General features: G+C 38.6%; 1 protein-coding gene across 19 annotated transcripts in view; it reads left to right on the plus strand.

The window, feature by feature from the left end:
* Celf2 (CUGBP Elav-like family member 2) overlaps positions 1-12,056 on the plus strand; it is a 788,139-nt gene that overhangs the window by 488,661 nt on the left and 287,422 nt on the right. The window lies entirely within an intron of this gene.

Here is a 12,056-nt window from a genome sequence, read left to right on the forward strand (position 1 = left end):
AAGGGGGGGGGGGTAGATAATTATAAAGCATTAAAGTAGCCAGGTGTACTCTATTGTAGAAATTATAGGCAATTTTTACGTAATCATGATGGTTTGTCTGATATGCAGTCTGTAATTTAATAATGTGATTCTGGTTGTTTTACATGTCATCAAACTAGGGTAGAGCGGTTATTGGAAGAACTGGAGAGCTGGGATTCCGGGAGGAAAGGAAACTATGTCTAATTTTTAATCAGTCTTGTTAGTCTTGATAGGGAAGTTTCTCTGATGAGCTCAGGGATATCAAGTCAATAGGATCTACTTGTATTTCAGGCATGTTATGTAAAGAAAATCGAAAGAAATAGGAAAAGAACTGCTAGATTAAGTCAGAAAGGTCTGGAGTATATAAAATTCCCTCTTAAGGAGTGAGAAATTTGATAGTGGATGTAGGCTAAAAGATATTTAGTGAAGAAAAGTACTGCTGTCGAGTAGGAGTACGTACAAAACGTTTCCAATTCTCCCACTGTTAAGACTTAACATCCGCACACTTTCTGGCACCTTATGGTCTTCTTCGGAATGTTCCGGCCATTCTGAGTTTTATGATCCATTTTCCTGGCAACTAACTTTTCCCTGTGATGCTAGATGCTTTTTTCTAGTATGTCAGGTGTTATGAGTTGAAATTCTTAGGCAACTCTTCAGTAGCCAATTATTTAAGTCCTTCCTAAAATTAAAAAAAAGTGGGAAGGATGATAGAATTCATTAAATGTGAATTGTCCTTTCTGCCAGTATGAAGACTATTAAACTTGCTGAAATAGGTGGTCTCAACTGAGATAATCGGAAAACATAAAACATTTAATTTCCTTTTGGTGCTTTTTCTGTGAGATATTAATCCTGATTAGTAACATTTCCATGATGTAAGAGATCTCTGTCTTCTGCATTTAATGCATGCTTGCAGGTGAGCTAGTTTGGAAGTTTTATGTGTTTCCTGTGTTAGAGTAGACTGCAACCAAGGAATTAGATTGATTATGATTTTGAATTTATAGTCACCTGCTACTTAAGTGACCATCATATATCTAGCTAATGAATGCTCTGTGAATTTAAAGTATTAATGGCCTCTGAAAGATGTAGTCTCTTGTCAATTAAATTATGAATTATGAAAATTTAATTTGTCCTTTTCATTTGGTAGATGAATATGGCTTGTTCTAACTCCTTAGTCTGAATAGAGACTTTGTATCTTAGTCATGGAGGACTTTCCTATACAAATCCTAATATGATTTCTACTCCATTTCTCTTCCAAATGTTCGTTATTTCCAAATGATAGCCTTTGGAATGGAACCAGATTGTTTTCAGTGTTTGTCAACTATTGCTTAATTGAACTAAAAAAAAATTTGTAAATGATAGCTTTATTATTTGTTTCCAAGATAACTATTGTGTGTCTCCTATGGCCCTGAGAACACTGTAGCATGTTTTTCAAAATAGCTTGTAATTAACTCATATTGAATGCTGTATTTGGGGATAGAGGTGTGTGGGTGGGAATATGATTTGGAAATGCATGAAACCCACCTAGGCAGTGTATTTTATTGCCATACTCATACAGTTGAGAAGATAGCTGTGTGGATTTATTGTTTTGGGAACTGGTTGTCATATATGGTATATTGCTGCTTGGACTAAATTGCAGTCTGCTAGATATTGGCCTGTTCCTAAAAGAAACTTAAATAAAGCATGGGGGCTTTTTGGGGTTGATTTTCGAAAGCAGGAGAACATATTTTCAGTGACGTTTTTCCCACAAGAATATATTAGATAAGTTTGCAAGATGTATGTAATATGTTTGAGTCCTCAAGGCAGATGAACAAATAGCTTTTGAGATGAATTATTATGCTTGATGGCCCCACGAGCCATTCAGGGTTTAAAGAGCCCACATCATTTAAGGCTCTGTAGTGGCATAGAATTGCATGTGCTTTAAAATTTGGGGTTTTAGACATTCAGCATTTAAAGCGTAAATGGAAATGAACACGTTAAATAATCTTGACTATTGTTTTTGTTCTTTCTGTTATTATAAAATACTGTTTACAACAAACCGTCATGAAAATGGTACTGATTTTTTAAAAAATTGTTTCTAACTGGGGCAGTTAGTTTTGAATTAGGAGTAGGGGTAGTATTCTCTCCTTTGTTTCAACTTTTTAGTGATTATATATACATCTAGATTTTGAGTGCTTTTGAATTTTTAAACAACTGAGAAATAAGGTCCATATAATGAGAAATTACAGATGAAAAATTAATGCAGCTTCATAAGTATTAAATACTGAAGATATGAGAAAATGAAATTGTTAATTTTTTTTCACGTTCAGTAAGTATCCTTTTGCAACTGAGAAAAACCAAGCTGATTGTAAATTCATCTACTTGGTGAATTGGCTTTTTGGTTGTAAGTCTTCCCAAGTTAGGGTAACTGGCAAAATATTTATCAGCATATAATTAAACTGAAAGGTAGTCCTAAGGAAATCATCGTTAAAATTGAAAAGAACTTTAGAAACTATCTCATCAGCACTCATTTTATAGATTAAGGGGCAATGTGACCAGACCCACCAAAATGAGAACACATGAGCTGTTAGTTGAATACCTAATTTGTGCCAGAGTGCTTTATTTGCATTGTCTGTGATCTTCATGGTAGATATAAAGGGTAAATATTATCCCCATTTTACAGATGATGTTTAAAGAACTTGCACTTACTACCATAGGCAGTAAATGGCAAAGCTGTGGGGTTGTTTTTTCCCGTGTGTGTGTGTGTGTGTGTGTGTGTGTGTGGTGAGGTGTGGTGAATGTATGTCCATATGCTGATGGAGAGGGAGGAAAGAACTGTAATTAAAAAGTATGTCAGATTTTTTAATCAGAAGACCAAAATTGTACCACATGAGTATGCTTGAGCATTGTAAGAAATAAGCATATATCACCTGTTCAGGTTGACATGTGAAGTGTCATATTCTTATTCAATTCAAATTTATTTATTCCATATGTTCATTAACTAATGAGAATATATTTTAATTACACAATTTTTTTTTTTTTGGTTTACTAGCAAGACGAAGATTGACAGCAGTGGGGTCTTCTTCCCCCACCCCGTATGGCATTTAAAGTTTATATGGAAAATGCAGTTACAAATAAATAAAATCCTGAGATAACTGACATTTATTGCCTGATTCCATGATGGTCATGAAAGGAAATTAAAATGAGAAAACTCTAAAAGAAGAGCTGTACATATGGTTCTTCAAGGGGATTTTTAAAAATACTTTTTCGGGTGGGATTTCTCAGTTAACAGTGCATATTTTAGTATCAGTTGCTTTCTGAGACCAAAAATTCATCCCACATTGGCTTTTTAGAATGTGAATGTTATCTTTGATCTGGGCAGAGGTATAATTTTAATTGTGAAGTCTTGCTATTTAATTGTAATGTGCTGGATTGGGATTACTTTGGCATCTGTTGATGAGATGCAATGAACTGGGGAACCAAAAACCTTGAAAGACAAGATAAAAAGGAGATGGGATTTTCAGATATGAACCTAGTAATTAAGATTTCATAGAATTGTTTAGAATGTTGTCTACTTCAGTATTTTTCTTCTCCCCCAACAGCTATAATAACACTATATTTGGCCTCTGAAGTTGTTTGCTTTTTTTTTTTTTTGCATAAATCCCCAAACTTTTCATTCTTCTTTACCCCCTTGTTTCTTAAACACTATTTCACTTCTCATAAAAAATAAAAAGGTGATGCTTTTTGGCACACAAAATAACCTGGTGCACTTGAATGTATACAGCCAGCACATGGTATGATCCCAGCTATTGTGCAAAAATTCAAGGTAGTGTTCATTGTTGAGTTATATGTGTAGACTCAGGTGACCAATATCCTAATGGCAATCTGATATCATTGTCAAAAATTAAAAACAAACAAAAAAAAAAACCCTCACAAATGTTAAGCAATACTATCAGTATCCCTTATTTGCATTTAAATGGAACATGTTATACTTTTAACATGTTTCAAGCAGCTAAATTAATAAGTCATCACTGAACTTCACCCAAATTTAGAAAGTCATTATCTCCAGTTTAGATTATTGCTTATTGGAAGGCTTTGCTTCTTCAGGGGTGGGTCACATTTTTGGTTCTCATTCATGGATTAGGTCATCACAGAAGGTGAGGTGTTTCTCTGTGTAATATATGTTTTTAGAGAACTGCAGATGGGAGGGTTTAGAAGCCACTAACGATTTCCAGTTCATTAGCACCTCCAAGTTCTCATGCCATCCTGTCTGCACCATCCAGGAGGTTCCAAAGTAACACGGTGTGCTACTTGTGTAGCAGTGCAGAAAATGTATTTTTATTTTTTCCTTAAGAACATGCTCTTGCTAGACCTAGGAGAAATGGAGCTGTGCGCATTCTTGGAAAAACCTATGTGGGAAACAAAAACTAATTAGAGCAGTAAATGTGATGCTCTCAGGTAATTGTAAAATAATTATTCCCCTTTAGCATCATCACTGTTTAATTGTGCCATCCAATATCCTCCTGCTCGGAATCCAGATGTGCAGGGATAGACACCTCCTCCTCCTCCTGGGAATGTCTTTTTCATTTAGTGTGAGCCTCAGACTCTTCCTGAAGGGCTTCTAAAAGAAAGGAGGGGGGACATTTAGGGAGGTTTTGAACAGCTTCACTCTCCCTGCTTGTTCTAAATCATGACAGAAAGTGATTACTTCGACTATTTTTATAGAAATACAATTCCAGTTCTCTGGTTGACATGCCTCGAGTGAGCACGTTGGAAATTTACACTCTGGCGGTGCCAGCTCAGAGTTTTATGAACGATCTCTTTTATGAACTGTAGATTGTATATTGTGTTCATATAGTGAGAGTGATGTTGTAGAATCAGCTGATAATTTAAAATGTAATGCTAATAAATATGTAATCATATGGCTTTCACAGTGATCTATGAGTACAAATTCAGGTTTTGGTTAAATTTTAATTACTCTGTTTGAATGAATGCCTCACAACCAACTTACCAACAAATTATTAGACCCATTTTTTTCCCCCTAAAGATTTATATACATTAACTTTCGGTTATCTTGAGACTGAAGCATTCTGGTTTATTCTGTGTTTTTCTACCAGGTTGATGTGGCCTTAAGTTCAGATTTCAAATAAATCTATTCCGAGGAGATTTTTTTTTGGGGGGTGGGGTGGGGATAGTACCAGGGATTGAACTGAGGGATACTCAACCACTGAGCCATATCCCCAGCCCTTTGTTTTTTTTTTTTTTTTGTATTTCCTTTAGAGACAGGGTCTCACTGAGTTGCTTAGGGTCTCGCTTTTGCTGAGGCTGGCTTTGAACTCGAGATCCTCCTGCCTCCGCCTCCCAAACTACTGGGATTACAGGTGTGTACCATGGTGCCTGGCCCAAAGAGATTTTCTAATCATCTTTTAGGTCAGCAGCAGGGTAAGAGTGAGCCATCAGGATAACCCATTGACCAGGATTCCTTTTGTAGCAATACTGTTTTAAATATGGGATATATATGTCTGTTGTAACTATGGGATATGTGTAAAGGCTCAACAATTAAAGCAGTTTCAGAGGTTTGTCTTCTCAGTGATGCTGTGTATGGCTCTTTCTGTTGTGACCCTGAGCATCAAGTTCCCCTAGCCCAGTAGCTGCTTTATCTGACACTTGGAGGTTCCAGTAGGACTGAAGACTTCCTGCTTCCCAGAGGAAGGTGGTGACTTTGCACCCAGAAGACAATTAACCTCAGCTCATTTGACATCTTGATGAAACTTTTGGACAATTAAAAAAAAAATTTCTGTAGGATCATATGGTACACTCCTAAGTACTTCAACTTATATGCCAAGTCCAGAATTCTGTGGCTTTTTTTTTTTTAATGCTGAAAAGTTTGATTTTCATGCTATTTCTGAAGAAAGTTCATAGCTTGACTTAGGCTCTTTAAATTTTAAGGTGATGTTTTGTATCCTTGTCTCAGTCTCCCTCTGTAGCAGAAGAGCTACTCCTTATGTTTCTGACACAAAGAGAATCAGTTGCTTCTTTTGGGCTAAAGGAGCAAAATGTTTTGTTATTGACCTGGCAGTGCTTGGTAGGCCTAAATGTGTGTATGTATATGTAAATATGATTTTACAAGAGTCCATCTTATTGGACATAATTTTTTACTTCTTTAAGATATCTTCCATTTAATGATCTTTAGTTATGAAAGTTATGAAATTGTTATACAGCATAACATGTATTTGGAGATTATTTTATTATGTATCATTGTCACTGAGGAATTTAAGGTTCAGAAAGGTTTTACATTTTGACCAATCGTATGTTGCAGATTACTCATACTGTTAGAAAAAGGACTGGGTTTTCAATTTCATTCCCCAGAATTTCAGATTATTTTAAAGGTTTTTTAAAAAAAATGTTCTCTCTGATAATCCTGCCATATCATGTTGGGTAAAAAGTTGTGACCCTTCCTGGTTCTGTGGCTTAGTCTGTCCTTGCTGCAAAATCCAGGTACCTTGGGGTCCTTCTCTTTCTCAGTTGCAGTTGAGATGTTGCTACTCTCAAGATCTTCTAGATTTGGAGTAGGAGGGTAGAAAGACTCATCACAGAAAAGTCTGGCCAGTAGCCCCTAAACAGACACTTTCTTCTTGTGCAGTTACATCTGATACAGACCAGACCAACTTCCTTCCCTTGCACTTGTTGGCTACTGCTGTTGTTTTATATGACACATATCATCAAACCGTCCCTAATGCTGTCACAAGGAGTCCTTGAAATGTTGATGATTGTAATGGGAGTCCAGCATGGAAAGTGAACATTTAAAAAAGTGACCATGATCAGAGGTCGATGAGCCTACAAGGGAGTAAGAATTGAGTTGTCATAAGCCACCTGGAACACACACAGACCTTCATACCCAATTGTCTTTTTGGAACCCAGAGGAAGACACTGGGTGTCAGGCAAGTGAAACAAGCGTGGGCTGAGATCTGACATTGCACTTTGTCCTTGAAAAATTTTAGGGAAATTACAGAAGAGAAAGTTGCCATATAAAGCACAAGGAAGAGAAGTGCCTATTAGGGGACTCCTGTGGATTTATTTAGTGTGCTTATTTGTTTTGCTCTTCACTCCTGATTCTTCGTACCCCAGCTTAGATTCAGTGGGGACACAGAATAGCACAGCTTTTTTCTAATGCCTCTCATGTTTTCCAGATTTATGGCTTTTATTCTGGTCTTCTCTGAAACCTGTGTTGTTAGCTCTTTCCTGAACAGTTTCCTACATTTCAGGAGAAGCCCCCCCCCCCCGCCTCCCCCGCCACAGTGCTTGCTCATGCTCAGGGTTGGAGCCTGGATAGGAAAGCAGGGGCCAGACACCTCCGTCTTCACCGCACTGAATCCTACTGGAGCAGCTGCGTGTTGCTGTGCCCAGAACTGTATTTTGACTTCCTGCATTATAGAAGGGGTGTTGAGTTTTCGGGTTGAGCATAAGGGTAGCATATTTCAGAATGATTAACTTTATGGATGTCATTGTCTTGGCCAGCTATATTTGGCTATGCTGCAGCTGTGTTTGCATTCTCAAAATTGTCACCAGGAGGCCCCCATCTGAAATTATTCACTCCAGTCTGTGCTGGTAACATCTTTCCTCATGACGTCCATTGTCCACCCAACCATCTTTTCTTGTGTCAGGATTCAGAGATAACACATGAGTCCTTTGAGAAGTCTGGCTGCTGTTGAGCACTGCAGGCATCTTTCTCTCAGAGTGGCTTCTTAATGTTATTAAGTCTGTCCTTGTCCTGGATCATAATGCTACCTCTCAGGATTCTTCTTTCTTTTCATAACAAGCTGGTACTTCCCTGAGTCCTTGTTCCTCCTGCTGTTTTCTGTTTAGATGTCAAAAGTTGGTCCCAGCATCTGCTAATGGGTGGTGTTTCTTCCTGGTCTGTATCACAAGTGCACTTTGAATGCATTTTTACTGACTTCCAAGTGTCTTGGAGGCCCTTGATGCAAAGGCTGTGTTGGAGAGGAGAGTTAAAAGGCAAATCACTTTTTCCCCCCTTGATTGACACTTGCCAATTTACTTTGCTCTCAGGAAGAATTTAGGTGACATTTTTTTTTAATACGAAAAACATTGCAATTCACTGGCCATGAGTGGGATTTAATTTTTAGGTAGAAATGCCTTCCTCTTGGATCGGTTCTGACTGTCAGGTACTTGTCCTGCAGGCAGTAGAATCCTTAGAGACCTGACTTTGCTCTAGAGTCCCTCCAGGCAGCAGGGTAGAGGGCCTTTCTTCATGGCAAGATGCCCTTTGCCAAGTATGTCTCGTGTTCTGGCTTGGCTTGTGATTTGTTTCATGCCTGTTTCTTCAAGTCTAAGTTGACTTGTCAATATGCCCCTCTAGAAAGCAAGATAATAAAATATCCTAACTTTTCCCAAAGGAGTTTTGTGAGACTAAAGTTGGGAAAGGAATGACAACCTAAATATTTTATAGTTTCGTAGTGCTTACCCAAATTCACCTTCATTTCCTGGGAAGACCAAATATAATAGAGCTTCATTACAACCGAGCATTTAATGTCTCGTCCCTCAGAAAGTTCATGCTTTAAAGTCTTAGACAAAGACCCATCAAATAATATTCTCTCCAATAAACTCGGAAGATGCTCAGTCCCCAGGACAACGTGATAAAGACTGAATTTCTCCCCTTCCTCTTTCTGCGTGATGATTGAGAAATAAAATGCAGCTCATGTTCTAGCTGTGAACTTGTGGTCAGACCTTCCATTCTGGGATGGGGTGAGGTGAAGGGCATACCTCCATCCAGGATCCCCATGTGTGCCTTCCGCAAAGCCCATCTCTGTGCCCACTGGAATAGGTTCTGATTTTCTTATGGGAAGAGAATTAGTCACACCATATGAAGGCTGTTTCTGTCATAATGGGAATCCTAACTGCAGCAGAGACCCAATCAGTAAGGTGACAGTCTTGATAGAATAAATATGGAGGAGGAAGAGTGTAGACTGAGTAGCCTAATGGCCTCATGAGGTGCTCAGGCCACAGAATGCCTGGAGAACATAGGAGGAAAGTCTCTGGAGGACCTGAGAAGGAATTTGGGTTTTTAAATTTTATTTTTAATTTAATTAATTATTTTTGCCTTAGGATGTGGCATAGAACGAGACAATAGGCACAGTGTGTATGTGATCTGGAGCATCTAGGTGGTGCTCAGCTGTAGCATGAATCCCAGTCATTCTCTGTGTGTGTGTGTGTGTAATGAACAGGTCCTTCCTTCTCCTTAGAGTCCTAAGAGATCAGAGTGGCTCTATGGCGTTAAGATGTGCTCTTAATCCTACAGATCACTTGATCCATTTAGATACAACATGACCAGGTCAGTCTGGAAGCCTGAAGCCTCGGGGTGAGAGTTCATGGGTTGCGGAATACTTGGCACCTTCTGTGGCTCAGAGTGTGATATTGACTATGAAGAAACTCCCTAGGCTGTGAATGTGACCTTAAAAACATAGAATCTCTTGCCTCACGTGGCAGGGAGTTTGCTGAAGGCAGGGGGGGACTTTGGCAATATCAGAAATTACTGCTGTGTCCAAGTTTTTTGAGAGAAAAAAACAAAGTCTGTGACTAAAAGCTGAAAATAACTTTAGAGAAGGGAAACTTCGAGATTACTACCAAAATATTTGCCTTGGGTCTATGGCCATAAACAGGTTATTTCTAGATATTGTGGCAGCAGGATATGAGGGATTTTGAATGTGAAATCTAGGTTCATAGTTGTAACCCAACAATCTGCTTTATGTGATTTTTTTTTCACGTAAATGACATTTCTTGGTTTTATATCACAGACAGTTTCTGAGTCTAGGAGGTGAGAGTGTTGTAGGAGATATCAGTGGACAAAGGACTAAAGTAGTGTCAGGATCTCTTTATGCCCGAGGCGGAGTGTCACCTGCTGTAGACATGAGGAACCAATAACATTGAATGCGAGGGTGGGTACCTGTTCTTCATGTATGGCAGCAGCATATTTTGTAATCAGCTTTCTTTTGAGGATTTCATTAGACACCTGATACTTCCCATTTACTTCTAACTTTTTCATTTTCATATCTGATTTAGGTAAACAGTTGGCACCCTCTAGGGTACTCTAGCCCCTTTACTATTCTAGGGTACTCTAAGCCCCTTTACTATTCTCGGGTGTCATTTGGTCCCCACTGACTCTCTTAGTTGGTGACTTTCTGCAGTATCCATTACAGCCATTTTTACTCCCTTCTAAAGTGGGCCCCGTGAGGAAGCAGTAGAATAATTGAGCCTCTAAAGAAGGTACCAGCAGATTTTAGATGATTGATAGTCATCACCAACTCATGGGATATCTGGTCCATTTCAAGTGTGGTCACCCTCTCAACCTCTCTCTAGCCTTTTTGCACAAATACATACACTTTCAATAGGATCCTAGGTTTTCAGCAAATTGTAAATCTGTCTCATGTAGATACCCATTGTAGAGGAAGGAATAATAGGAAAGGTTAGAGTAGAATTCATGCATGGGTTGGTCCAACCTACAAACAGTTTCATGCCAAATATTGGCTTGTCGAAATGCCTTTACTCTTGGCAGGAGACAAGCGCTGTAACCTAAGAGGATGTGATTGAGTGGAGTTTTCATGCCCCATGTGCTTATTGTATTCTTGCTACTGATGCAAACATTATCTATAATTACATTTTCAAGTGACTGAAAATTGCAGGCTTTGTTGAACAAAAATACAGCCAAAGAATGGAATGTATATCCACTCCACCCTCATTATAAGGCTTTCAGAAATCAGACTATAAGGCCCAATACCACAGCTCTCAACTACAGGATACCAACTCCATTCTCTGATGTTTGAACACTTTGTCAAAATGCTGGGTTCCCACTGATGATCATGTAATTGGAGGGAAATGCTATTGCTCCTTTAGCGCTTCACTTGGTCCCTTGTTGTCTCAATCACAGTAGCATCTCTTCTCACAAATCCTGTCTCCAGGATGTGAAACAAGAAACCACAATTTGATTTAGATCTAATCACGAAGGGCAAGAAAGTTGGTAGAGGGACAAACACGGTTGCCTTCCTGGGCAGGTGCAATTGCATGTCTGAGCCATGAGGCTATTGTCCCACTCCCAGACCCCCACCTAGGGCTGAATGTAAAAGAAATTTGTTCCTGTGGGGACTTGCTGCATCATGGACTCCTCCCTTATCCTTAGAACCTGGCCACGGCACAAGAAAGACATCCTGGCCGGATTTACTCTCCTAGACACAAGATAAGACGCGCTTTCTAATTTCAATGAGAGTTTAAATCACATGGAATTTAAAAAAGAAAAGAAAAAAGATTCAGACACATTGTAGCTGAGTATTTTGCTCAGGATTGATTAGGATTTTAAAATTCAGGGAATTGTTTAATGAAACAGAAAATGTTGTTGGTTTTGATGGAAAACTGATGGGAGGAAGAAATTATGGTGGTGATATTATTTTGTTTTTAAGGCCTTAAGTTTATAACCCATATATTTATTTTCACACATTAAGTATAAACTCACCTTCTAGGCCCCAATAGAGCCCTCTTTTTTGTTGTTGTTGTACTGGAAATTTAATCTGGGGTCTTTTCCATTAAGAAATATCCTCAGCCCTTTTTTATTTTGAGACAAGGTCTTACTAAGATGCTGAGGTTGGCCTTGAAATTGTGATCCTCCTGCCTCCCCAGTAGCTGGTATTACAGGTGTGTACCACTGAGTGCTGTGAATCCAAACTCTTTGAAAAACTGAAGAAAAATTAGTGTGATGGCTTTAATCCAGAGGAGAAGCCGAACAGATACTTGGCTAAGGTTACTCAGAAAACCTGCAAAACATTCCTGATTCTCTTGTGACCTTCCTTGAATGACAGGATAAACATGGATTCTAGCTTTCTAAGTAAGGTCTTAGCAGTGAAAATTCTGAGAGATAGGTAGTCTCTGTAATATAATATAATTGCCCAATAGTAAAGAATAAACGAGACCAACTCAATTTGTATATTTCACGAGATTCCCTCTGTGAATTACAAATACTCTCTTATATTCAGGGCACTTTTTTTTTTTTTTTTTGA

Source organism: Marmota marmota, unplaced genomic scaffold (assembly GCF_001458135.2).
Source record: "Marmota marmota marmota unplaced genomic scaffold, marMar, whole genome shotgun sequence".
NCBI classification, from domain to species: domain Eukaryota; kingdom Metazoa; phylum Chordata; class Mammalia; order Rodentia; family Sciuridae; genus Marmota; species Marmota marmota.